Genomic DNA, 27,089 nt, shown 5'->3' with positions numbered 1-27,089 from the left:
TGACTACATTCCATTATCCTTGTTTTGCTTTTGTTGATGTTCATCTTGTATCCTCCTTTCAAGACACTGTCCATTCCGTTCAACTGCTCTTCCAGGTCCTGACAGAATTACAATGTCATTGGCGAACCTCACAGTTTTTATTTCTTCTCCATGGATTTTAATACCTACTCCGTATTTTTCTTTTCTTTCCTTTACTGCTTGCTCAATATAGAGATTGAATAACATCGGGGATAAGCTACAACCCTGTCTCACTCCCTTCCTAACCACTGCTTCCCTTCCATGCCCCTCGACTCTTGTAACTGCCATCTGGTTTCTGTACAAATTGTAAATAGCCTTTCGCTCCCTGTATTTTACCCCTGCCACCTTCAGAATTTGAAAGAGAGTATTCCAGTCAACATTGTCAAAAGTTTCTCTAAGTCTACAATTGCTAGAAATGTAGGTTTGCCTTTCCTTCATCTGTTTTCTAAGGTAAGTCATAGGGTCAGTATTGCCTCACGTGTTCCAACATTTCTACGGAATAAACTGATCTTCGCCGAGGTCAGCTTCTACCAGTTTTTCCATTTATCTGTAAAAAATTCATGCTAGTATTTCACAGCCATGACTTATTTAACTGATAGTTTGGTAATTTTCACATCTGTCAACACCTGCTTTCTTTGGGATTGGAATTATTATATTGTTCTTAAAGTCTGAGGGTGTTTCGCCTGTCTCATCCATCTTGCTTACCTGATGGTAGAGTTTTGTCAGGGCGGGCACTCCCAATGCTGTCAGTAGTGCTAATGGAATGTTGTCTACTCCCAGGGCCTTGTTTCGACACAGTTCTTTCAGTGCTCTGTCAAACTCTTCACGCAGTATCATATCTCCCATTTCATCTTCATCTACATCCTCTTCCATTTCCATAATATTGTCCTCAAGTACATCGCCCCTGTATAGACCCTCTATATACTCCTTCCACCTTTCTGCTTTCCCTTCTTTGCTTAGAACTGGGATTCCATCTGAGCTCTTCATAATCATACAGGTGGTTCTCTTTTCTCCAAAGGTCTCTTTAATTTTCCTGTAGGCAGTATCTATCTTACCCCTAGTTAGATACGCCTCTACATCATTACATTTGTCCTCTAGCCATCCCTGCTTATACATTTTGCACTTCCTGTCGATCTCATTTTTGAGACGTTTGTATTCCTTTTTGCCTGCTTCGTTTACTGCATTTTTATATTTTCTCCTTTCATCAATTAAAATCAATATATCTTCTGTTACCCAAGGATTTCTATTAGCCCTCGTCTTTTTACCTACTTGATTTCTCTGCTGCCTTCACTATTTCTTCCCTCTCTATTTCTACTCTGTTTCTTTCCCCCATTCCTGTCAATCGTTCCCTAATGCTCTCTGTGGAACTCTCTACAGCCCCTGCTTCTTTCAGTTTATCCAGGTCCCATCTCCTTAAATTCCCACCTTATTGCAGTTTCTTCAGTTTTAATCTACAGTTCATAACCAATAGATTGTGGTCAGAGTCCACATCTGCCCCTGGAAATGTCTTACAATTTAAGACCTGGTTCCCAAAGCTCTGTCTTACCATTATATAATCTATCTGAAACCTTCCAGTGTTTCCAGGCCTCTTCCACATACACACCTTCTTTCGTGATTCTTAAACCAAGTGTTAGCTATGATTAAGTTATGCTCTGTGCAAAATTCTACCAGGCGGCTTCCTCTTTCATTTCTTACCCCCATTCCATATTGACCTACTACATTTCCTTCTCTTCCTTTTCCTACTATCAAGTTCCATTCACCCATGACTATTAAATTTTTGTCTCCCTTCACCATCTGAATAATTTCTTTTATCTCATCGTACGTTTCATCAATCTCTTCGTCATCCGCGGAGCTGGTTGACATATAAACCTGTACTACGGTGGTAGGCATAGGCTTCATGTCTATCTTGCCCACAATAATGCGTTCACTATGCTGTTTGCAGTAGCTTACCCGCACTCCTATTTTTTTATTCGTTATTAAACCTATTCCTGCATTATCCCTTTTGATTTTGTATTTATAACCCTGTATTCACCTGACCAGAAGTTTTGTTCCTCCTGCCACTGAACTTCACTAATTCCCACTATATCTAACTTTAACCTATCCATTCCCATTTTTAAATTTTCTAACCTACCTGCCCGATTAAGGGATCTGACATTCCACTCTCCGATGCGTAGAATGCCAGATTTCTTTCTCCTGGTAACGACGTCGTCCTGTGTAATCCCCACCCAGAGATCCAGTTGGGGGACTATTTTACCTCCGGGATATTTTACCCAAGAGGATGCCATCATCATTTAACCATACAGTAAATCTGCATGCCCTCGGGAAAAATTATGGATGTAGTTTCCCCTTGCTTTCAGCCGTTCACAGTACCAGCACAGCTAGGCCGTTTTGGTTAGTGTTTCAAGACCAGATCAGTCAATCATCCAGACTGTTGCCCCTCTTCAGGAACTACATGTTTGTCTGGCCTCTCAACAGATACCCCTCCATTGTGGTTGCACCTACGGTACAGCTATCTGTATCGCTGAGGCACGCAAGCCTCCCTACCAATGGCAAGGTCCATGGTTCGTGGGGGGAGGACGAGGCCCTATTATGTGGGAAATGTGAGACAAGATATTGGTGACAGCATGTGTAACATTGTAATTGATGAATCAACAGACATTAGTGTGACCAAATTATTCAGGAATAACAACAATATATTACAGTGCTGCAACCAATGGAATCATTTCAACATTTTTAAAAATTAGCCAACATCAAAAATTTTCATTCTGTTTTCTTGGTGCAATATTCCAACAATTCCCATGCATTATTATGTCAAGGAAAGATTTGTTGTTTGCATTTTATAATCTGTATCTACCTAACTAGCCTGCATTTCACACTTAAGTACCTGTCAGAGGGTTCATCATATCATTTTCAGATTATTTCCTTACTGTTCCGCATCAAATAATCCACAGAAAAAATGGACGGCTAAATCTTTCCTTTTGCGCTCTGATTTATTTTATGATGATGATACTTTCTCCCTATGTAGGTGAGGTTCAACAAAATATTTCTGCAATCTGAGGAGAAAGTTGGTGATAGAAATTTCTCAAATAGCTCTCATCCCAACAAAAACCGCCTTTGTTTTAATGTTTGCCATCCCAACTTGTGTATCATTTCCATGACACACTCACCCCTATATCACAATAATACAAAATGAGCTGCCCTTCTTTGGACTTTTTTTATGTTCTCTGTCAATCGTATCTGGTAAGGATCTCGTACCACACCGCAGTACTTTAGCACAGGGCTGACAAGTGTAGTGTAGGCAGTCTCTTTAATGGATTTGCTGCATCTTCTAAGAGTTCCGCCAACAAAGCGCAGTTATTGGTTTGCCTTCCCCACATATTATCTATAAGATCTTTCCAATTAAAATTGTTTGTAATCGTAATTCCAAGGTATTTATTTGAATTGATAGCCTTGAGATTGGTGCGATTTATCTTCTAACTGCAATATGACAGATTTCTTTTAGTACTCATGTGGACGACGTCACACGTTTCTTCATTTAGAGTCAGTTGCCGCTTTTCACACCATACAGATATCTTGTCTTTGTTAATGTGACTTTTGTATATCACGTGGTGGAAAAAACGATATTACAAATGGCGTACAAAATGTGAAGTTTGTGACTATTAAAAAAAAATTGAATCCGGCGTTAGAATTATTTACATCATTTACAACTTGCCAAATTATTGCACTGACCATGCGAGAGACCTGTTCAAGAAAATGTCGCCAGATAGCAATATAGCAAAAAAAAATACAGCTCTCCAAGAACAAAAGCTGTCACAATTAAAGAAGATGCCAGTCTACTGCCACTGTTGAACTACACTGCAGACAACAGGTATGGAATTGACACTGTGGTTAGTTGCAGGGATGGGAGTATACTGAAACTGAGCAGCGATTTTTGATCTTTTGTAGCTCCTGACTCTTCGACACTGAATCTCCCGATTTTTGGATTTTAAAGGTTGGCAAGTATGTAATATCACACGGTTCATGTCATTGTCTTATTTGGATGTTTGATTATCTTCAGGGCGGTGATACCATCCTTATCGTCTGGCGAGATAACTGGGCATAATGAAGATGCTCCCTTGCCACTTGATAAGGTCTCAGTGACTGGTGAACAGGGACGCTCGCACCTGATGGTCAGTTTGTTGACCTCCCAGGTATCGCAGCCCAACATCACCTCCACCACCGTCATCACTGCCACCACTGTTTCAATAGCAGTCATATTGTCACCTCCACCAATGCTACTAACGCTGCATTGACTAACGGCCATACTTCAAAGTACCTGATTCAGGGTGAAGATACAAGGGCAGAAATATTATGGACTTTGCGGGCAGACAAAAATCATGTGTCCTCTTCTGCTACAGGAAAGCAGACTGCTTTGATTCCTGTCATGTTCCCTAACGATAATGTAGCTAGTAAGATGCAGCTTGCATGGACTAAGACATCGTGCAGTATTGTTCATGGTTTAGATCTGCGCTTTAGGAAAAGTGTTCTCGAAGATGTTGAAGGAGGTGTTCCTTTTGCTTCTTGATATGAAGAGTATTCATGGTGACAGTGCATCAACATTTATTGATATGGGGTCTTGTGGTCTTCATACAGTTCATCAGAGTTTCAAAAATGCAGCCATAAAGACTAACTGGGGTGTTATACCTTTTCTGAGATCGATAAATGTTGTGTTGAAGAATGTGCCCACAAGAAGAGCTCATTATAAAAGATGTAATAAACCCAAACATCTGCCCTCCTCTAAAAAATTTTGCTCCATGCTGTGGGTGCGAAACAAGGCTGCGGCTGACTGTGGTGTAAAAATCGTTCCGTTGCTAAAGACTTATGCAGATAAAATAAAGGAGCACAAGATTAAAATGGATGCAGCTGTCGAATGATGTTAAACTATGTCAAAGAACCTCTGTTACCAGCTAAAATATCTTTCTTTAGCTTTGTTCCAGGGTAGGTCACGTGGTTTTTGAGGGAATTCCAGCATATGGTGCTTTTCCTGTACAATGTTTCATCATCTCTACACAGAAGGGAGAACCGATAGAGGTACTCAAGGTACCCTCCGCCACACACCGTCAGGTGGCTTGCGGAGTATGGATGTAGATGTAGATCTCTACTTGCTGATGTGATGTCCCTAGTTGTTAAGGCTGAAGTATTATCTGCCGTGAAATCAACATGTGAAATAAAATTTGATAATAAAGCTGGTCCTTTTCCTGTAATAGACATGAACTTAGGTCATACTGCATGGTTTAAGCTCAGAAATGTAAAAGTGCCTGCCAAAGATATTTTTTATGTTCAGGAGTGAGTGTAGAGACATTTCCGATTGAAATGTGCTGAAACCTCCTTTTAAAGTCATTGAGGTCCAGCATTTGTAGATACATACGCTTTTTGATCCATTTGTGATCAATAACAGCCCAGGTACTAAGTAGAAAGGCTAGAATCTTAAATACCTTGCAGAAATTCTATTCATAGGATTGATTAAGTGCTATGAATTGTGATAAAGTTGAGAAATAATGCATCCAACTTCTTGGTAAGAAGGTGTTTTTGGATCTTTGTGCAAACTACAGGAGGCTCACTTCATAAGGTTCTCATTCTGAGCCGTGGTCAAGTCTTTGTAGAACAAGGTTTTTCCATTAGTAACGAGTGTTTGGTAGTCGACCAAGAAACCAAGTCATTGATAGCCATACATCAAGTATATGATGATCTGAAACCAGCTGGCAGTTTCTTCAAGATTGACCTTAACAAGAGAATGATTCTGGACTATCGCAATGCTCGAATCACTATGGTGAGGCTTTAAAGCAGAAGCAATGTGAAGAAGATGAAGAAGCCAAGAGAGTTAGAAGTGTCCATCGTCCAGCAAGTTAAAGAACTGTAAGCCAAAAAGTCATGGATAGTAGCCGAAAGGGCCACTTGAGTGAAATTGATGAAGAGATCACTTCTCTCACAAAGGAGTTTTGACTGGTTTTCATTGATTGATTTGAATCTTTCTTTTTTTTTTTTAAAAAAAAATGTAGGCTATTAATATGAGGGTTGGAACTTTAATAGTGGCAACTATTTATTTTTACAGCTTGCAGAAAATAGATACGTATTTCAAAGTTTTACTGACCTTCAAAGTACTCACTGGCATTGTGTATAACCTGTCGCCAGCTATGTGGAAGTCGTAGGATACTCTTAGCAGTGCTAGTTGTTTCCAGAATGAGACGAGGTACTGGCAGAAGTAAAGCTGTGAGGACGGGGCGTGAGTCGTGCTTGGGTAGCTCAGTTGGTAGAGCACTTGCCCGCGAAAGGCAAAGGTCCCGAGTTCGAGTCTCGGTCCGGCGCACAGTTTTAATCTGCCAGGAAGTTTCAGTGTTAGTTGTGTTGACAGTTCAAGCGGCGTGGTCTATTGCCCGATGAATTTGTAGCAGTTCTGAAGTGAATGCCATGAAGCGTTTCCTTCAGTTCAGAAATAGAGTTGAACTCACAAGGGCTTAAGTCAGTGGAGTGCAGTAGGTGGTATAGCACTTAGCAGCTCCATCAGTCAAACAAATCAGTAACAGCTTGCACTGAATGTGCTTGAGCATTGTCCTGCAAAATGACTGTCATGTCCTGCAGAAAGTGTCATCACTTCTGTCTCTAAGCTGATCGTAGGTTCTGTTCCAAAAATGAACAGCATAGACACTTTCTGCTGGACCTGACAGTCATTTTGCAGGACAATGCTCAAGCACATTCAGTGCAAGCTGTTACTGATTTGTTTGACTGATGGGGCTGCTAAGTGCTATACCACCTACTGCACTCCCCTGACTTAAGCCCTTGTGAGTTCAACTCGATTTCTAAACTGAAGGAAACACTTCATGGCATTCGCTTCAGAACTGCTACAAATTCGTCGGGCAGTAGACCACACTGCTCGAACTGTCAACACAACTGGCACTGCTAAGAGTATCCTATGACTTCCACATCGCTGGCAACAGGTTATACACAATGCTGGTGACTACCTCGAAGGTCAAAACTTTGAAACGCGTATCTATTTTGTACGAGCTGTAAATAAATAGTTGGCACTATTAAAGTTCCAACCTTCGTATATGGCAGAGAAAAGTAACAAAAGGTACCCCCAGTTCTGTTCTTATTTTTTAAATTTTAATGTTATATTTTACAACGTATTTCTTTTATGTTTTTCTGGTCTGACGCATTATCTTACGTGGAAAGTTCGTAAATCCTATATGGTAGGACAAGGTGTTACCAAAGTATGAAACCTAATGAAAAAGGTGCCTGAAAGACCTCTGTCCTAATGAAAAAGGTGCCTGAAAGACCTCTGTCTGCATTTTGATGTTCAGTTTGCCAGGCTTGTCAGGATATGAATACATGTTTTCAACACTCTACACACTTCTGGTATGATCTTGGGCAGGTAAACATTCAGTATTTTCTGAAAGTTAACTTCAAGTGCAAATTTAAATTTCCTATGCCTGCACCTAATAAAATATGATAACCCTTGTATACAAAGGATAAGAAATGTACTGTTATTATTTTTATGTGTATGTCTTGTTAGATTTCTTTGAACTTCTATATAGTTGTCCCATTTGCTTAGTCCTCCAGTCCCAGGTGGAAATTATTGAGACTGCAGCTATGTAAAAATGTTGTTGTTGTTGTTATGGTCTTCAGTCCTGAGACTGGTTTGATGCAGCTCTCCATGCTACTCTATCCTGTGCAAGCCTCTTCATCTCCCAGTATCTACTGCAACCCACATCCTTCTGAATCTGCTTAGTGTATTCATCTCTTGGTCTCCCTCTACGATTTTTACCCTCCACACTGCCCCCCAATGCTAAATTTGTGATCCCTTGATGCCTCAAAACATGTCCTACCAACCGATCCCTTCTTCTAGTCAAGTTGTGCCACAAACTTCTCTTCTCCCCAATCCTATTCAATACCTCCTCATTAGTTACGTGATCTACCCACCTAATCTTCAGCATTCTTCTGTAGCACCACATTTCGAAAGCTTCTATTCTCTTCTTGTCCAAACTAGTTATCGTCCATGTTTCACTTCCATACATGGCTACACTCCATACAAATACTTTCAGAAATGACTTCCTGACACTTAAATCTATACTCGATGTTAACAAATTCCTCTTCTTGAGAAACGCTTTCCTTGCCATTGCCAGGTCTACATTTTATATCCTCTCTACTTCGACCATTATCGGTTATTTTACTCCATAAATAGCAAAACTCCTTTACTACTTTAAGTGTCTCATTTCCCAATATAATTCCCTCAGCATCACCCGACTTAATTTGACTACATTCCATTATCCTCGTTTTGCCTTTGTTGATGTTCATCTTATATCCTCCTTTCAAGACACTGTCCATTCCGTTCAACTGCTCTTCCAAGTCCCTTGCTGTCTCGGACAGAATTACAATGTCATCGGCGAACCTCAAAGTTTTTATTTCTTCTCCATGAATTTTAATACCTACTCCGAATTTTTCTTTTGTTTCCTTTACTGCTTGCTCAATATACAGATTGAATAACATCGGGGAGAGGCTACAACCCTGTCTTACTCCTTTCCCAACCACTGCTTCCCTTTCATGCCCCTCGACTCTTATAACTGCCATCTGGTTTCTGTACAAACTGTAAATAGCCTTTCGCTCCCTGTATTTTACCCCTGCCACCTTCAGAATTTGAAAGAGAGTATTCCAGTTAACATTGTCAAAAGCTTTCTCTAAGTCTACAAATGCTAGAAACATAGGTTTGCCTTTTCTTAATCTTTCTTCTAAGATAAGTCGTAAGGTCAGTATTGCCTCACGTGTTCCAACATTTCTACGGAATCCAAACTGATATTCCCCGAGGTCGGCTTCGGGGCCTTGTTTCGACTCAGGTCTTTCAGTGCTCTGTCAAACTCTTCACGCAGTACCTTATCTCCCATTTCGTCTTCATCTACATCTATGTAAAAATACGGACTCTATAATTTAAGACTAAATATAATGCCTGAATCCTTTGACTGCTCATTTATACATGCAGTGTTTTTTCTTGCACCTTTTTTGTTTGATGTTTACATGACAGGACTGATAGTGTCACCTAATTTGCTGAAAGTTAATGAATTTTCACATATTGTAACACATAATGAAAAGGCAAAACTTCTGTTTAGTTTCATTTAAGTTATCGCTTTTGATATAAAAGCAGTTTCGACAATCTTCAGATTTGTGATTGATTTTAATCTGATGGACAGTTTTCTGTTCATATTAAATTCTTGCACTGTGATTCAAACAATTTGCATGATGAATTGATGCCATTACATATGTTTAAAAGGTTTGATTCCATGAAAAATATGTTTTATCTTCAAAAGTGTTGATGGAAGATATCACATGGTCTTAATGTAAACACCTTAAAATCAAAGTATTCAACATGATGTATGAGATATTGGAGTGATAAATTGTAATTAAATGTTGGGTTTGCCATAAAAGTTTCTTTTAAATTATGATTTCATAATATGTTGCTGTCATAGCTATTAGATGAAAGACAATTTTAGTCAAGTAAAATTTTCTGAACACATTTTAAGTCTTTGCTTTGATAAATTTGTGTTTTTAAGAATATGTAATAGACGAACAGATGTGTGTCAGTATTTGTTCAGCATTTGAAGAGGGATGATATTTTTGTAACATTTTTACGTGAGTGTTTTACAATGTAATGTTCACCATTTGTGTATTTAAAAATTGAAAAAAATCAACTAAAAAATTAAGCTAACAGTAACAGAAGAAAAGTTCTTGAATAAAATGTTTTTGTCTCAGTTTTTTTCTGTTTTAGTGCTAGCAATTAAAAGACTGCAGTTAATTCAAAGTTAAAGTTAACTCATAAATAAAAACAGAAATTTGTCACCTAAAAATGGCTTTCATTTTCACGACTTAACCCGTTTACTTACCCTTCAGATGATAAATCTTATAAAGGAGACAACTTACTGTTCATTCAAAACCAGAGGGTTAATAACCCATTTAGAAATACATAAATCATTACTTTTTTTTGTCAACTTACGTCTTTACTTACTACTCTCAAAATTTGTCAGGGAAAAATCCTAAAACTTGTCTGGAAATCAAGAAAATATTAGGGAATTTCACTTGGGGAAACTTGTGACAACCCTGATGTCACACACAAACAAGGAAATATAATGTAAATGGACAGATAAAAACAATCTACTCACCAAGCGGTGGCGGGGGAACACACAAACAAAAAGATTGAACTTCCACAAGCTGTCGGAGCCAGTGGCTCCTTCTTCTGGTGGAATATTGTAGTTCTTTTCCTTTGCCCCTCTTCCTTCTCCTTCTGCCAGAAGAAGGAGCCACTGGCTCCAAAAGCTTGTGAAAGTTCAATCCTTTTGTGTGTATGTATGCCTGCCACCGCTTGGTTAGTAGATTTTTCTTTATCTGTCCATTTACATTATATTATCAGTAATTGATTCTTACAGTTGTTACATAATGAGGAAAGATATTTACAGTTAACCAGCCTACATTTCCTTGAAATGACTTACAACTCTCTTTTGAATCTGGGTAAGTATTTGAAGTCTTGCTATTACAATAGCAGATGCCTGACACCGAGAGACCTTGTAACCATCCACATACTCAGGTACACTTCCCTTAGGTACTGTGGTGATTGATACAGTCATTGCTCTACTAGTTCAGTGTGAGGAAAAGGTCAGTACTGTCTCATCATGTTCTCCTCCACAGCAATATAAAGAAACTAAGAACAGAAACAGAGTTGAAGCTGTCAGGTTCCATAGCAATATATGGAGGAGGGAAGATTAATAACTATTTGTTTGCTCCGTCCTTTTCCTAATCTCACTTATCCTTATTCTTGTGAACCACGTAAGAGAGAAACTTTGGAGGTGGCGAAGTTGTTGCACGGTCTGTATTGAAAATCAGTGCTCAAATTCAGTATTTTCTCTCGAGAACGTCATTGTGTTTCTTACTGAGGTACATACTTAAGTTCTATTTTGGTAAGATCCTTGCATTACATTTCTTAATTCCTTTCAGTTTTAATGTTGGGCGTCCAAACACTGAAGCAGTACCTTTGAACAGGTTACAGGTGTGTTGCACTCTCCCAGAATGTGTCTCAAAAATCTAAAATTATGTTTGCATTCCCTACTACTAATTTAATGTGTTCATTCCATTTAATACAGTTTTATCTCTAGGTTCTTAAATAATGTTATTGGCTCCAGAGGTTTGCTACAGAGGGAGCATCTCACCAACAAAATGACCTCCATACAATAATAAAATGGTGGTTTTACGATATGCATGGAGAACTAAAGCATTTGAAACATAATAGTTGATGAGTTGTAAGGAAGTAGTAAATAATGTTTGTTCCAAGTACACAAGATTGCATGTCATTTTCTATGCAGTCACCATTTCATTCGAACATTTAAGACATCATTTTAAAATCTTCTGTTCAAATTTCACTGACGGGAAGGCCAACCAATGTTAACAGAAATTGTCAGTGTATCAGCTTCGTGGAATGGAGACAGTAACCACAGTACAGGAAATTAATTCCATGAAATTAATTGTTGAAATCAATTGTTTTGTAACTTTATCAGGTCCAAAGGTAACCGTGCAGATGCATGTTATATTTTTGTTCCAGACAGTGAACCCATGATTGAATTGAATAGGTACATTTTAGTTTTGTCTAGTTTTCTCTGTACACCAGTGGTCCCCAATCGGGGAGTAATTACTACTTGAGGGGTAAAATTAAATTTTCTGAGTGAGAAGAACAAAAGGGATTGATTGTGTTTCGGTCACAAAACTAAATTATTTTTAAAAGATCATTACAGTTATCACTACTTATTAAAACAATACTACTAATTACAGGAGTTAATAATAATTGATCCCCCCCCCAAATACTAGTGTCAACGTGGAACACAATATGATTGAGGTTACAGCTTGTGAAACAAATGTACCAACATCATCTTCCTCACATAGTTCTCCCACTACACACATACTTTGTACCATGTATCTATGGTGGTAATATTGTGACATGTACAGTACAAATGCTTAAATGACTCGAAAATTCCAGCAGTAGAACAACAATTGCTTCATTATTCGTGTCACATCATTAAATGAAATAACTGACAGTGCAGCTTGACAATAACTATATAATGACTGCTGTAGGGCTTACACATTATTATTATCCATCATCATCATCATCGTTGGTGACAGTGGTCAAACACAAAGGACTGGCTGGGTGAGGTCCTTCAGTCTCTATCAGTTCAGAAGTAAGAAGTTCAGCAATCAAGTGATTTACAAACAGTAAATGTAGTGCATGCGTTTTAAATTAGTTGATTTTAAATGGGGGTGCAGGGTGTGAGTGAGGTGAGGATCACTTCACGAAGAGGAGGAAGCATGTTTTGTAACAAATGTGTACTCTCATTGTGGATAGCCAGCTTTCATTTCTGTGAAGGAGTTGCAGATTCATTTGCAATATATTGGGGTTGCTTTATCATTCAGTAACAAAAAGGTTGTTAGGAATGAGCAGTACAAATGTGTTGAAAGGAGGCAGCCAGTTCATCTAACATGTGGTTTTGTAGCTTTATCAAGTTCAGCAGAGTGACCTTTCTCTGCCTGTGTTTTCACAGATTTATGCTATGCCAGGGGGAAAGAGCACACCGGAAACTGATCTGACTTATTCTCATTTCTTTCATGCCTGATATTCAACATCCTATGTACCTTTATTCACCTTCATTAAACTGGGATGGATGTCTGATAGATGGAATCTGAGTGTAATTGCAAATGCATGCATGTTGATAATTTCGGATGGACTTTGTTGCTTTCACCTTGTAGCATGTCCTGGAAACAGCCATTGGTTTTCAGTCTCCCAGACTAGCTTGCGACACAAATTTTGTGGGATGTCTGTCTGCCCTTCCTTTTTCAACACACAATCTCACTATTAGTTCCTTCAGAGCCACACACAAGGAAAATGGTTGTTCAAATTTTAGAAGTTGAGTTGGAGGGAAATTCTGAACAGAGCAACCAGGCATTGTGTCTGCTGTCTCATTATTGAAGAAGACACCTGGTACCACTGCAAATTTGTTTTGTCAATTGGTCATATAGCCACTGCCAAGCTTTTTTTCTTTCTCTGTCCACGGAGTGGGGCAGAGTTGAATTTTGTTCAGAGTTAACAGTCACTGTTCGAGGTCTGGCAAGGTGATGTGCCACTTCTGTGTGCGCTTGGAATGCGCTTTTGGATGTGAGTTTAGTTGGGTTTATCATGTTAGGAAGTTTTATAATTGTTAATTCATTTATTGGAAGGATTTTTGTTCGCAATTAAGTTTTGTGATTTATTTTCCTACAGATCACAAGCCACTTCTCACTACTCAAATTGTGCTAGAGATGGTGAAATTTGCTTCCATTATCTTTGAGTGTCGGAATTTATGTAGCACTTGAATCTCCATGTTGCATTCTTCACTTAACCTAATGCTCACTGAATATTGATGACTGACTTTGAATAAGACACCCCGTAAGGTACCATACTGTTTACTGAAGTTGAGAAGTTCACTCATTTTTATCAATAAATGGAACTTTGAATCAACTTAGTATGCTAAACTTGTTCCTAATGAGCACACCAGCATACTCTCCAATATTTCTGAGTTCATTAACCCCAACTGCCCTGTAATGAAAAGACGTGAGAAGCCACACATTGAAATTTTATCTCCTGATCACTTGTTTTGAAATCTGGTAATAAGAATTCCCATCAAGCTCTTTGCTACAAAACTGAGGGCCAAATTTAATTAATTCTTCATGTGACTTCAGCTGTGAGAGAGAATGATGGGCATTATTTTTTTTTCAAAAAAAAAAAAAAAAAAAAAAAAAAAAGAGAGAGAGAGAGAGAGAGAGAGAGAGAGAGAGAGAGAGAGAGAGAGAGAGAGAGAGAGAGAAGAGAAGAGAAGAGAAGAGAAGAGAAGAGAAGAGAAGAGAAACGTGCAACTACAAAAAATTCCATGTTATATATTGAAAGTTCATCCCACAATAAAAACAGTTACCAAAATTTAAAATGTAGATGATATCAGTAATTTGTAAACAGAGGGTAGATTTAGTATTATTGACTCGTTAGTTTGTTTACAAAATTAAATATTAATTTTTTGTTTCCTTTGTTACTTGCTCATTATAGAAGTTGAATAACATTGGGAATAGGCTACAACCCTGTCTCACTCCCTTCTCAACCACTGCTTCCCTATTGTGCCCCTCGACTCTTTATAACTGCTATATGGTTTCTGTAAAAATTGTAAATAGCCTTTTGCTCCCTGTATTTTACCCATGCCACCTTTAGAATTTGAGAGTTTTCCAGTCAACATTGTCAAGAGCTTTTTCTGAGTCTACAAATGCTATAAACGTAGGTTTGCCTTTCCTTAACCCATCTTCTGTGAGAAGTCATAGTGTCAGTATTGCCTCGCGTGTTCCTACATTTCTCTGGAATCCAAGCTGATTTTCTTGAAGGTCGTCTTCTGTGAGTTTTTCCATTCTTCTGTAAAGGATTCATGTTAGTATTTTGCAGCCGTGACTATAAACTGATAGTTCAGTGATTTTCACACCTGTCAGAACCTCCTTTCTTTGGAATTGGGATTATTATATTCTTAAAGTCTGATGATATTTTGCTTGTATTATATATCTTGCTCACCAGATGGAAGAGTCTGGCTCTCCCAAGGCTGTCAGTAGCTCTAACGGAATGTTGTTTACTCCCGGGGCCTTGTTTCGACTGAAGTCTATCCGTACTTTCTCAAATTATTCATGCAGTATCATATCTCCCTTCTCATCTTCCTCTACATCGTCTTCCACTTCCATAACATTGCCCTCAAGTGAATCTCCCTTGTATAAACCCTCCGTATACTCCTTCTGCCTTTCCGCTTTCCCTTCTTTGCTTAGGACTGGTTTTCCATCTGAGTGCTTGATATTCATACAGGTGGTTCTCTTTTCTCCAAAGGTCGTTGTAATTCTTGTATGGGCAGTATCTACCTTGCTCCTAGTGATGTGTCCTTCTACATCCTTACATTTGTCCTGTAGCCATTTCTGCATTGCCATTTTGCACTTCCTGTCAGTCTCATTTTTTATACATTTTTATTCCCTTTCGCCTGCTTCATGTACTATATTTTTATATTTTCTCCTTTCATCAGTTAAATTCAATATCTTTTGTTACCCAAGGCTTTCTACTAGCCCTCGTCTTTTTACATACTTGATCCCCTGCTGCCTTCACTGTTTCATCTCTCGAAGCCACCCATTCTTCTATTGGATTCCTTTTCCCTGTTCTTGTCAATCGTTCCTTAAAGCTCCTTATGAAACCCTCTACAACCTCTCATTCTTTCAGTTTATTCAGATCCCATCTCCTTGAATTCCTGCATTTTGCAGTTTCTTCAGTTTTAATTTACAGTTCATAACCAATAAATTGTGGTCGGAGTCCACACCTGCCCCTGGAAATGTCTTACAATTTAAATTCTGGTTCCTAATCTTTGTCTTACCATTACATAATCGATCTGAAACCTTCCTTTGCTCAACACCCTTAAGGTAAGTTTTTAAGAATTTTAGAGCTCATATTTACTGGACTTTTTGTCTTGTTCTCATCTATACTACCAATGTAGACCCCTGTATAATTAGGGCTAAATTGTATCGTTGTTGACCAGAGTGATTTGTCTTGACTTGCATAATTTTTTGTATATTGTAGAGATGTTGTAGGGTAGTGTGTAATAATGATGTGTACCTTGCTTGGAGCTTGTAATTTTTTACTGGTGGATGCAATAAAGAAGTCAGTGAGGTACTTGGTGAAATTGTTCTGAAGTTACATTCTCTTGGAGCAGAAATGCAGGAAAAAAGGACACTCTAAGAAAGATGACTTAAAAGAAATTTACAGACACCTAAGAAAAATTGTGGTACATGAACTGAAATTAACCACTAGTAGTAAGGGCATTCTTATGAGAGAAAGGAAGAGGTTTTCAACCAGGCAATTAATGACTGGTCTTGTAGTAGCCACCAGAAAGATCGCGGGAGGCGCACATTGGCACGGCGCGTCATGGACGGTAGTTGCCGCAAGTAGAGTCCCGTCCACCAGAGGACGCGAGAATTCGGACGCGCCCTCTGCCGGCGTAACAACAACAACAACAACTCCGGCAGGACAGGCGGAGGGCAGTCAGTCAACATCGGGCATGCCTAGGACACAGTCCCGGTCTACACTAAGTGAAGTGCGACGTAACGTGAACAGTGTTACTACACAATTGGCGACGAGTAGGGTCGTTCTTTCGCGTGTTGCGTCGTTGTTCCGGTTTCGCAGTTTCTCCACGGCATGGAGGATTTGGTGCGGGTTTTGGTTGCGCAGCAGACGGAGCTCATGGCCACCATGAAACAAGTGCTTCCGGCGTTGATCTCCATGCCGTCTGCTCCGGCGCCGTTCCCTCCTCCCTTTCCCCCGTATGACGAGACGGCGGAGGATTGGGACGCATATGAACATCGCCTTCGGCAGCATTTCCAGGCGTTTCATGTTGCCGATGCGGAGGTATGTCGTGCTCTCTTCTTGTCTTGGATATCTCCCTCGCTGTATCAAGTTTTGCGGCAGCTAGCGCCGTTGCAGGAACCCTCGTCCTTGTCTTTGGACGCATTGTGTTCATTGCTGTCTTCATATTATCGCCGCCGCACGCATGTTGTGGTGGCTAGGGTCGAGTTCTATCAATGCAAGAAACAGCCCCATCAGTCTTACTGGGCGTGGGCCGCAACCCTGCACGGTCTTTGTCGCAAGTGTCATTTTGTCACGGAGCAGTCGCGGGAGTCGTATGCCCATGTTATGGTATGCGACGTCATTGTTCGTTCGGCCCCTGATAGGGAGGTCCGGCAACGGGCCCTGCAGTTAGAAGACCCTTCCCTCGAAGAAGTCCTGTCCATTGCTCAATCGTATGAAGTCTGTCACGCAGCAGGTCAACAGCTGGAAGCGTGGTGCGACGTCGCGGAGGTTCAGGGCGGCGCGGCCGCGTCCACTGTGTCCGGGGTGGACGACGTGCGAGCGGTACAATCCGGCCGTTACGGCCACTCCCGCGCGGCGCGTAAACAGAATTCCGGCCGCCGACCCCTGTTGCCGTCCTGTGCGTCGTGCTATATACATCACGATCGGTCGAAGTGCCCCCAGCATTGGGCTGTTTGTCGCAAATGTAATAAAAACGGTCACATTGCTAAAGTTTGCCGCTCAGCCTCAAAAGAATCGAAGGAAGCAAGTACAGAGGACGTGGACGTTGACATTCAGGAAGTTTCGTCGGGCCAGGCTCCCGACGCATCGGCACGTTTGCTCTCCCCCCTTCCATCCACAATCGAATGGGGAAGCTGAGCGCATGGTGCGCACCTTTAAGACGCAGATGAAAAAGTATGTGCACGAATTTCTTGCAGAGGAAGCATTGACGTTTTTCTTGACGGCATACCGGACCACACCAATGGGAGACCGCAGCCCAGCAGAGCTCCTCCATGGGCGTCAACCTAGGACTCTGCTGCACCTCCTCCAGCCTGGTCCTCGCCAGTCTTCCCAAAACGGAGTACCTGGCTTTCCACTGGGTATGTCAGTCTGGGCCCGTGGGTTTGGTCGCAATCCACGTTGGATACCGGCGGTGGTCCTGCACCGCCATGGCCGCCAGCTCTATACCTTGCAGGTGGGAGACCGGGTGGTACGTCGTCACCAAAATCAGCTACGTCCACGTTCGGGCACCCACCCTCCGACCTCTCGGACACCGGCTTCCCCATTGCTGGCACCTGTATTGGTTTCACAGGGGACGTTACCTCCTCTCCCCGCTGTGACTCTGCCGCACTGTGATGGTTCTCAGCCTTGGCAGCCTCCAGTGGCTCCAGCACCGGCATCGCCGTCATTCGAGCTGCCCCAGCGAGAGCCGGCCCCCCTAGCCGGCCCGGTTTCGCAGTGGGCTAGTTCCCCTGTGGTCGTCCCTTCCCCTTCGTCCCCACCACTGGGTCTTGCCCCTCCTGAGGTGGAACAGGATCCAGAGTTCGACAGCTTGTCGCCCGTTCTGTCCCGGGCTCTGGTTGTGGGACGACGGGGGCCTCTTCGTGTGGGTCACTTCCAGCCGTATTCGAAGGTTCCGGCTCGAGGGTTGGCAGATTCCCTCGACTCCGGCCATCCCATGGATGTGGAGGTCATCGCTCCTGCCCGACGCTCCACCTTCTGATGCAGTGGATCACAGTGGCTTCACCCCCCGAAGGAGGAGGAGGAGGAGTGTAGTAGCCACCAGAAAGATCGCGGGAGGCGCACATTGGCACGGCGCGTCATGGACGGTAGTTGCCGCAAGTAGAGTCCCGTCCACCAGAGGGCACGCGAGAATTCGGACGCGCCCTCTGCCGGCGTAACAACACGAACAACAACAACAACTCCGGCAGGACAGGCGGAGGGCAGTCAGTCAACATCGGGCATTCCAAGGACACAGTCCCGGTCTACGCTAAGTGAAGTGCGACGTAACATGAACAGTGTTACTACAGGTCTTTTAATTAAATATACACTTATTTTCAACATAAACCTGTTTCATATCAGTGCATTTCATAAAAAATTTCTTACGGCGTGCGAATAGGTAAATATCAATATGGTGCTAATTTGATGAATAGGATTGATCTTTTCGACAAACCATGTTTAATACAGTATTTTCTTATTGCCAAAGAACTTTAAAAATGTGTTTCTTTTGCAATCACTGGCTCTTCTTTGTATTTTTTCCTCGCCTAGTTGATTCAGAAAACTCACATAATTTTTGCAATTCATTGTTTTACTTTTTGTGTAAAGTAACTGTTAACAATAATATCTTAGCATTTCAAAAGAAGCATTGGCCATAATCTTGTCAGAAGATGAAAGCAAGTTTGCCTTTTTTGCTTTATTTGCCATTTCATTTATGACAGGAAGTTGTGAAGCCACATCTCTTCCACAGTAATAGACAGTATCCATTGTGTTAAACTGATTCCCCAAGTCCTTTGTTGTCTTTCTCAGGATTAGAATGTCATTGGTTGACTTTAAAATTTTTATTTTTTCTCTCTGAATTTTAGTTCCTGTTCCAAATTTCTTTGTGGTGTCCTTTACAGCATGCTTAATGTACATATTGAATAATGCGGATGATGGGTCACAGCTCTGTGTAACTGCCATCTTTACCACTACCTCCCTTACATGTGTAACTCTAATAATCGCATTCCAGTTTCTGTACATGTTTCACATAACCTTCATCCATGATAGTTGGTTCCTGCTGCCTTCAGAATTTGAAAGAATGTATTTCAGTTTATATTGTTGTATCGTTTTGCGAACTCTAGAAGTGCTACATATGTAGGTTTGTTATTCTTCTGTTTCTGGGATAAATTGTAGGTTCAGTATGGCCCAAAGTGATCTTTCCTAAGGTTGGCCTCTACCAATTTTTGCTGTTCTTCTGTAAATAATCCATGCTAATATTCAGCAATCATGACTTATTAAACTGTGCTTCAATAATATTTGCTATTGTCCGCACTTGTCTTCATTGGAATTGGGATTATTAAATTCGTCTTGAAGTCTGAAGGTAATTCACCTGTCTTCTATATCTTGCATACTAGGTAGAATCAGTTTTGTCATGGTTGATTCTCCAAAAGCTCTCAATAATTCTCAGGGAATGTCTTTAATCCAGATGCCCTATTTTGACATGTCTTTCAGTGCTCCGTCAAATTTTCCTCTCTCATCTTATCTTCATCTACTCTTTTAACAAATATAGTCATCTAGTTCACTTCCTTTGTATGGCCCTTCTATATATTACTTCCTCCTCTGAGCCTTCCTTTCTTTGCAGTACAACATAGGCCAAAACCAGAGCCCGACGCTGTATCGAGGCATTAGCTGCCACTAGTGGATTCAGCATTTTGTCATATCGACAGCAGCCCAGTTCTGGCAGTGGCTAGCCTTCAGGGAGTGTCATCGGCCCTGAAGTATGCAGCAGTACTTGTCTCCCACATTATCAAGGGAGTTATGTGGCACTTAAAATATGTAACAATGCTTGTCTTCTGCGTTGACAAGCCCACTCTAGACCTTTATAAACCTCCAGGCCAGCCAAACAGATCACTAGCATGACAGGGCTATGCATCAATGCCAGCCCTATGTCAGTCAGCACTGCGGCATGACGATGTCCTGATGCAGCTACCATTGTCGCAGCCAGACTGTGAACCGACGACTATTGCTTGACGGCCTCACCAGCAGACAGCCTTCACTCTACCACCATCTCCACGAGACCGCCCACTAGCGATCCTTTTACCACTTCATGGTCAAAAGCTCAAAAAGAGATCCACACAGCTATGTGCTGCTGGGGTCCAATGCCATCTGACACAGGGCTGCAGCCTATAGTCCTGGGTTCATCACTTGGGCAACACTGCCATCTGTCGCATCATTTGGGCTGAACACAATAAGTCTTCACTGGACAGCCATTGGCTGTCAGTTGTATCAAGGGCAAATTGAAAGGCTGACCTCCATGTCAGCTTCATGAAACTGACATGGAGCTCAAAATAGCAAATCAGAAATGGATAGAGGAAAAATATAAAGCTGTAGAGTCAGTCATGACTATGGAAAAGGTGGATACTGCTTATAGGAAAATTAAATAAACAATTTGAGAAAAGAAAACAGCTGTGTGAGTATCTAGAACTAAGATGGCAAACTGGAACTAGATAAATGTAGCAGATCAGGGTCCAGTGGCTGCTACTGGGTGATGAAAGCTGTTTTTATGTTTATCAGGAGGCGTTCAACTCCCATCAAGGGGCATCCTGGGTTTGTATCTGTTGAGGGAGACAGGAGTCCATCATGGGTGGCTGCTGTGAAACAGTTTGTGAACGAAACAAATTTTTGTTATTCTGCTAAGCTTGATCAAGATCAACAGTGTTCTTGGATGCATTACATGCTCTCACCTCTCACCACATGATGGTACATAATGCACTCAGGAACACTGCCACACATGATCAATTTGGTGATACAGGTGTTATGATGTGGGTAGGCATAATATTACTGGAGCGTGCTGACAGCCAAATCTTTGAACACTGTATAATCACAGGTCAACATTATTCTGACACTGTAATCCTTCCCCATATGCATCTTTTCAGGGGTGCATTTGACCCTGATTTCATTTTTGTGGTTAACAACACATGACGGCATTGAACGGCGCAGGTGGAGGAGCTCTTGGAGCGAGAGGATATGAGGCCAAAGATCTAACCTGTCCCTTTCTTCAACTGAATTCCCATCAAGCACTTACGGGTTGTGTTGGGGAGACATATTGTGGCATGTCCACATGCACCAAACATTCACAGCCACCATAAATTTCTGTGATTCCAGTGTAATTATTTTCTTTGAATAAGTGTCATTTCTGTTTGTCTCATTGTTGATTTCTTTCAGTTACCTTCTGTACTATACTGTAGCAGTTATTTCTGTGTATGATCAAAGTTTCATTAAGCTGTGTTACTTGGCAGTGACAACTCATACTAAAGTTGCTTTCATCCTTAAGTTTTGCACACCACCAGATTGTACTATCATGCACATTTTGGTACCACTTAGCTGATCTTTAATTGGCAGTCTGATGTGCCCATTGTTCAAAAATCTCCATATACAAGTTGGCTACAGTTAGACTAAGAGTTCCCTGCATGTTAACCTCATCAATGTGCCTGTAAAATGCACTGCTGTACTGGAAATGGTTGTAGTAAGACTCTGTCTAAACAGAGAAAGTGACTATTTCCACCAGAAAATACTTTCTTTGTGAAAAAAACTTTGTTCATAGGGATCATTATAAATAAGGAGACTATATTTAAGCTAACAAGAATATTACAACCATCCACATTCGTGTCCTACAGTTTTTCATTAAAAGACACTGAGTTTTTAATATAATTGTCAGTTTACAACCATAGGTTCTGAATAATGAGGCTACATATTTGGTCACCTGGTGGGTGACAGATCCTATAGCACTATCAGTAGGTCTCAAAAGGATCTCAAGTTTATGAACTACCATACCATTTAAACAGGTAAATTTATTTCCTGCAGAATTGTTTCATATATGGGGAGAGAGAGAGAGAGAGAGAGAGAGAGAGAGAGAGAGAGAGAGAGAGAGAGAGAGAAGATTTTTACCGCTTACACAGTTTTTGTCCAAAATTTGATTTTAGGATTTGTTAAAAATCTGATTTTACGATATTACTAAAGCTTTTTGTAAGTAGTTGGATCAAAAAGATCAACGATCTTCATGAGAACTGTGGCAACACTTTTGTTAGATGAAAGTGTAATAATCTTATCTGCATTGATATTCCTAATCACCTTCTTTTACACTTACAAACAATTACTTTCAATGGGCTTAATTTTTTTAATCTATTTGGTCCAAATTTCATAAACGACCTATTGTGGTAACCGATGGATTCCTGCCTCATTATTTTGCTGTAATGTCCTCCATGAGAACTTTTAGGGATATCACAACAAAGTGGCTGTTGCAACCCTCACTTTAGATTTAAGAGACATTTATTGAGCATAAAAGTAGCATTCTGTAACAACAGAATAAACTGTCCAGTAGTCCACAAAACTGAGCAGTAATAGTTGCTGATTAAAATCCTGTAAGTCCAAACATGACTAAAGTGTTCTGCATGTAATTGCAGTATTAACGTCAGCCGCAAATAAGTCTTGGTGGTGGTGGTGGTGAAGACCACATGTTCATCAAATAGAAGCACTATATGGAAATGGGAACCAGTTTGTGGAGAGCAGCCCAACCACTGTAAATCGTGGGATAAATTGGAAGGTGTGGCGATCACTATCCAGTCCAGTCCAAGAAAAAAGCAGCAGTGTTCTTAGTTCACTTTGTAGAGGCAGAGATGGATAATATAGTCTGCAAAGATAAAATGATGGCAAGCCAACTGCAGTATAGCCTCTTATACAGGCCTGCTACAGAATTTCAAGTGACTGGCCTGCGACATTGGTGGGAATGCCCTTACTGGATGTGAGTGTTGTTATGCATTTCAGTATGCCCATAACTTGCATTTCTTTGTCTGGCTGTGTTACTGAAGTTAGCTCCATTATGAAGTACCAAATTTTCATCTTTAGTTAATTCTGTACCAGATGGGTGAACAGTCATTGATTAGGAAAACTGACAACTTGACTAATCACATCCAACCTAAGTGTAGTTCTGTGACAAGATACATTGTATCAGAAATTTGATGTAGTGATGATCTGATGATCATAAACATTGAAAATAGTAATGTGTAAAGTATAAAAATTAATTCATTTGTAATCTAGAGTCAACTCATTAGTAAAACATTTAAGGTTTATGTCAGTGAGAATAGGTGATGGAAACCAGAACTAATTGTCCAAGAGAATGCCGGTCATAGACGCCAGCAAAAGAAAATTTGTGAATGTGTACAACAGACATTAACTTAAACTCTGATAATTCCATTTTTTAAATATTGTTACTGATAATGGATGAGTGGATTTACTGTTAGATTTAGACATTGACTTTATTTCTGGTAACCAGTTTCATATACAATAATATCTGTCTTCAAAGGTTCACATTTATTTACTGTAATACTATATGATGTATATAAGTCACGTTTGCATTACACAGAGTTTTTGATTTGATAGGCTAAAACAAGACAAATTGATGGAGATTTTGAGAAATATTGCAATGGAGGAAAGAGATTTGTAAATCCTCAAGAACCTGTACTGGAATCAAACAGCAGTGTTGCGTATTGATGGAGAAAACACTAAAGTAGTCAAAATTCTCAGGGGAATAAGACAGAGTTGTATCTTGTCACCCATACTATTTAATATATACTCAAAATTAATGTTCAGAGAATCCCTGGAAGAAGTAGAAGAAGGAATTTTGATAAATGGAATAATATTAAACAGCATTTGATATGTTGATGCCTATTGTATTTAAGTGTTACAATTATGAATGACTAGAATTGTAAGAGCTAGCGGTCAGTATGGGCTTGAAATAAACACCACAAAGATGAAACTCATGGTCGTGAGTAAGGAAAATATTACAGGAGTAAACTTAATCATAAACCAAAGAACTATAGAAAGGGGAAAGCAATATACATACCTTGGAACCATAAAAAATGAAAATTGGCATAACTCGCAAGACATCAAGATTCACATTGGGAAAGCAACAAGTGTCTTTCAGAAAATGAGTGCTGTCTTCAAAAGCCATAACTCTAAGAACAAAAATCAGACTTTTGTACTGCTTTGTACATTCTGTTCTCATATATGGGGTAGAGATATGGACCTTAAATAAAAACATACAGAAGAAGCTGGAGGCCTTTGAATTGTGGCTTTATAGTTAGACCCAGAGGGTGAAGAACATAGAAGTTTTGAGAAGAATGAACGCAGCACCTAAATTAAGCGAGATAGTGAAATGCTGAAAGTTTCAATGTCTGGGAAATATTGTGTAATATAAATGGATATGATTTGCTACAAGAAATACTTCAAGGGAAAATAAACAGCAAGAAGAGGTCCTGGAAGAAGATGAATATCTTGGTTCGACAACCTTAGATGTTGGTTCAATATGTCTTCAACAGAACTATTCTGTGTTGCTACCAAAAATAGAAGAATAGCCATCATGATTGCCAACACCTGAACCAGGTAGGCACTGAAAGAAGAATACTGTGTAATTGTGTGGCTCCTGAAAATAAGTATGAAAATATCTGAAAGCGGAATCGGGAGATGAATTTCAAAATCTAAAAAATGAATGGTTGTTGTACATCCTCATTTCAGTAATGCATATTTCAGTTATGGTTTTCAATAGAAATGAAATAAATATCCAGCAACTACTCAATATCAGGCTGGATATCAGATAGTTGGTCAATATCTGGCAGATACTGGACTTTCAAAAAATTATGAAAATTTCGGAAAATTCACTTTATTTAATTCAAATGTGAAGTACCCTTAAGACAAATAAAACCACTATATCTTCAAATCAAAACACCATTCCAGAATGAGATTTCCACTCTGCAGTGGAGTGTGCACTGATATGAAACTTCCTGGCAGATTAAAACTGTGTGCCAGACCGAGACTCGAACATGGGACCTTTGCCTTTCGCAGGCAAGTGCTCTACTTGCCCATGAAAAACAAAGGTCCTGAGTTCAAGTCTCAGTCTGACACACAGTTTTAATCTGCCAGGAAGTTTCAAAAAGTAAATTAGTTATCAAACTTAACTGGAGGTAAATTATAGTGAATGAAAACTGGTTTCTTGCTATTAGGAGGAAATAAGCAATTTTGCTTGTCTTTGGAAACAAGGTCAGGCTCAGAAAAAGTCTTTCACTATACACACTGCTGCAAGGCATTGAAAAATAAATTCTGGCAAACTTCATCAAATTTGAGTATTGTTTCACTTTAGCAGACCACTAAATATAAGGGTTGCAATTGTGATTGATTTGAACTGTCTTCAAATAATAGTTAATCTAACTTGCAATTGTTTCCTGACTGTCATACTATCATTATTTTCATTTACCACCTTGTTAAAGCAGTTCCAAAGTGTGCTGTGGGCTTTGTGAGTCACAGTTGATTCAGTCTCATTTCTTACATTACTTTAAGTAGGCATTAGAGATGGACTGCTAGTGGTGAAAGATTCTTCACAAATTTCCAATAGGACCTTCTGTTGAGCTCTTTCAATTTCAACAACTCGTAAAATAGATTATCATGGATCTAGAATGGTTGCAATCAAGTGATTTGTATTATCATTTAAGGAACCGAAACGACTCTCCTTCAGCTTCCAGTGATGCTATCACATGGTAAACTGGAAGCTTTTTGTGCTGTCTCATCCTTATGTAAAAAGTTATAGAATGCCGCAACATTAGTATTACTTCGAATATGCAGGAGAGACCAGAACTTATTTCTTCAAAGAACTTCAGAAGCTTAACCCACTGCACCATCAAACACTACTGTTGAGACATCAAATTAGTAAGCATATCATGATCAGCCACATATAGCAACATAGCCTCCCCCTGCGGGTTCGGGGGTTAGAATAGGCCCGCGGTATTCCTGCCTGTCGTAAGAGGCGACTAAAAGGAGTCTCACATGTTTTGGCCTTATGTGATGGTCCCCTCTCGGGTTTGACCTCCATCTTTCTAAATTATTCCGAAGAGCGAGCCAATTGGGGAAGGGCGCCTTACATGGTGCACTGTATCCGTCGTGCAATTAGACCTTTAGCCGGCGTTCACGTCGTTGCAATGGTGTCCCGCTCGTTTTCGATCTTTAGGGCGGGGATACGTCCCTGGGTGCGATTACCACGCTGCCCTCTGCAGTGTTTCTTTTAACTGCGACGACAACCTTGGACAGTTTTGCACCTAAGATCCAGCACGGTAGCCAGTCCGTTGTGGTGGGGCCGCCATGTACCCTCTTGGTTGTAGCCCCCTGACAACACAGGGATCGCTCTACTGATGCCTGCGCCGTTAACTCCCCACGTATGCCAAGGAGTAGATGCCTATCCTCCTGGGGTATCAGGACTCCCGGCAACGGCCATCCTGCCAGGTGGCCTTTGCTGTGGCTGGGTGGCGCCCGTGGGGAGGGCCCTTGGTCGGAGTAGGTGGCATCAGGGCGGATGACCCGCAATGAAGCGTGGTACATCATCTCTCGCTGGCGGCCAGCCGCCAGCAGTCTCTAAGCGTTCTCGGGCTCAATTTAATGCTCAGAAGTACGATCCGAAAACGTTCCCCTCCCTGGCCACGCCGTGGGAAGAGCGTAAGTCCCAGGATGGAGGTAACAGTTATTCGCCCCGATTCTTAGTTTGCACGAGAGCTGATGGGGAGTCTTTTCTCTCCACAAAGCCTCAGTTCTTCGTCGAGCATTTAGAGGACAAGTTTGGGGAGGTGGAGGGCTTGTTTAAAATGCGCTCTGGCTCAGTACTGATACAAACGGCATCCTCCGCCCAGTCACGCAGGTTACTTGCTTGTGACAAGTTGGGGGATGTTAACGTTACTATTACTCCACATAAGAGTTTAAATATGGTCCAGGGTGTTATTTTCCATAGGGACCTCCTTTTGCAGTCTGATGACGAGCTGCGCGCCAACTTAGAACGTAGAGGTGTTCATTTCGTCCGGCGCGTTCATCGGGGTCCGAGGGACAATCA

At 40.8% G+C, this 27,089-nt stretch overlaps 1 protein-coding gene and 1 non-coding gene across 2 annotated transcripts in view; both read left to right on the top strand.

The window, feature by feature from the left end:
* The window catches only part of LOC126100740 (lanC-like protein 3), a 97,185-nt gene that overhangs the window by 18,798 nt on the left and 51,298 nt on the right, over positions 1–27,089 (top strand). The window lies entirely within an intron of this gene.
* Positions 6,290–6,364, top strand: Trnas-cga (transfer RNA serine (anticodon CGA)). The gene has a single exon. It is a non-coding gene; the product is annotated as a tRNA-Ser (tRNA).

Source organism: Schistocerca cancellata, chromosome 9 (genome assembly GCF_023864275.1).
Source record: "Schistocerca cancellata isolate TAMUIC-IGC-003103 chromosome 9, iqSchCanc2.1, whole genome shotgun sequence".
Lineage (NCBI taxonomy): Eukaryota > Metazoa > Arthropoda > Insecta > Orthoptera > Acrididae > Schistocerca > Schistocerca cancellata.
Note: the sequence above shows the minus strand (reverse complement) of the source record. Positions and strands in the feature narration are given on the sequence as shown.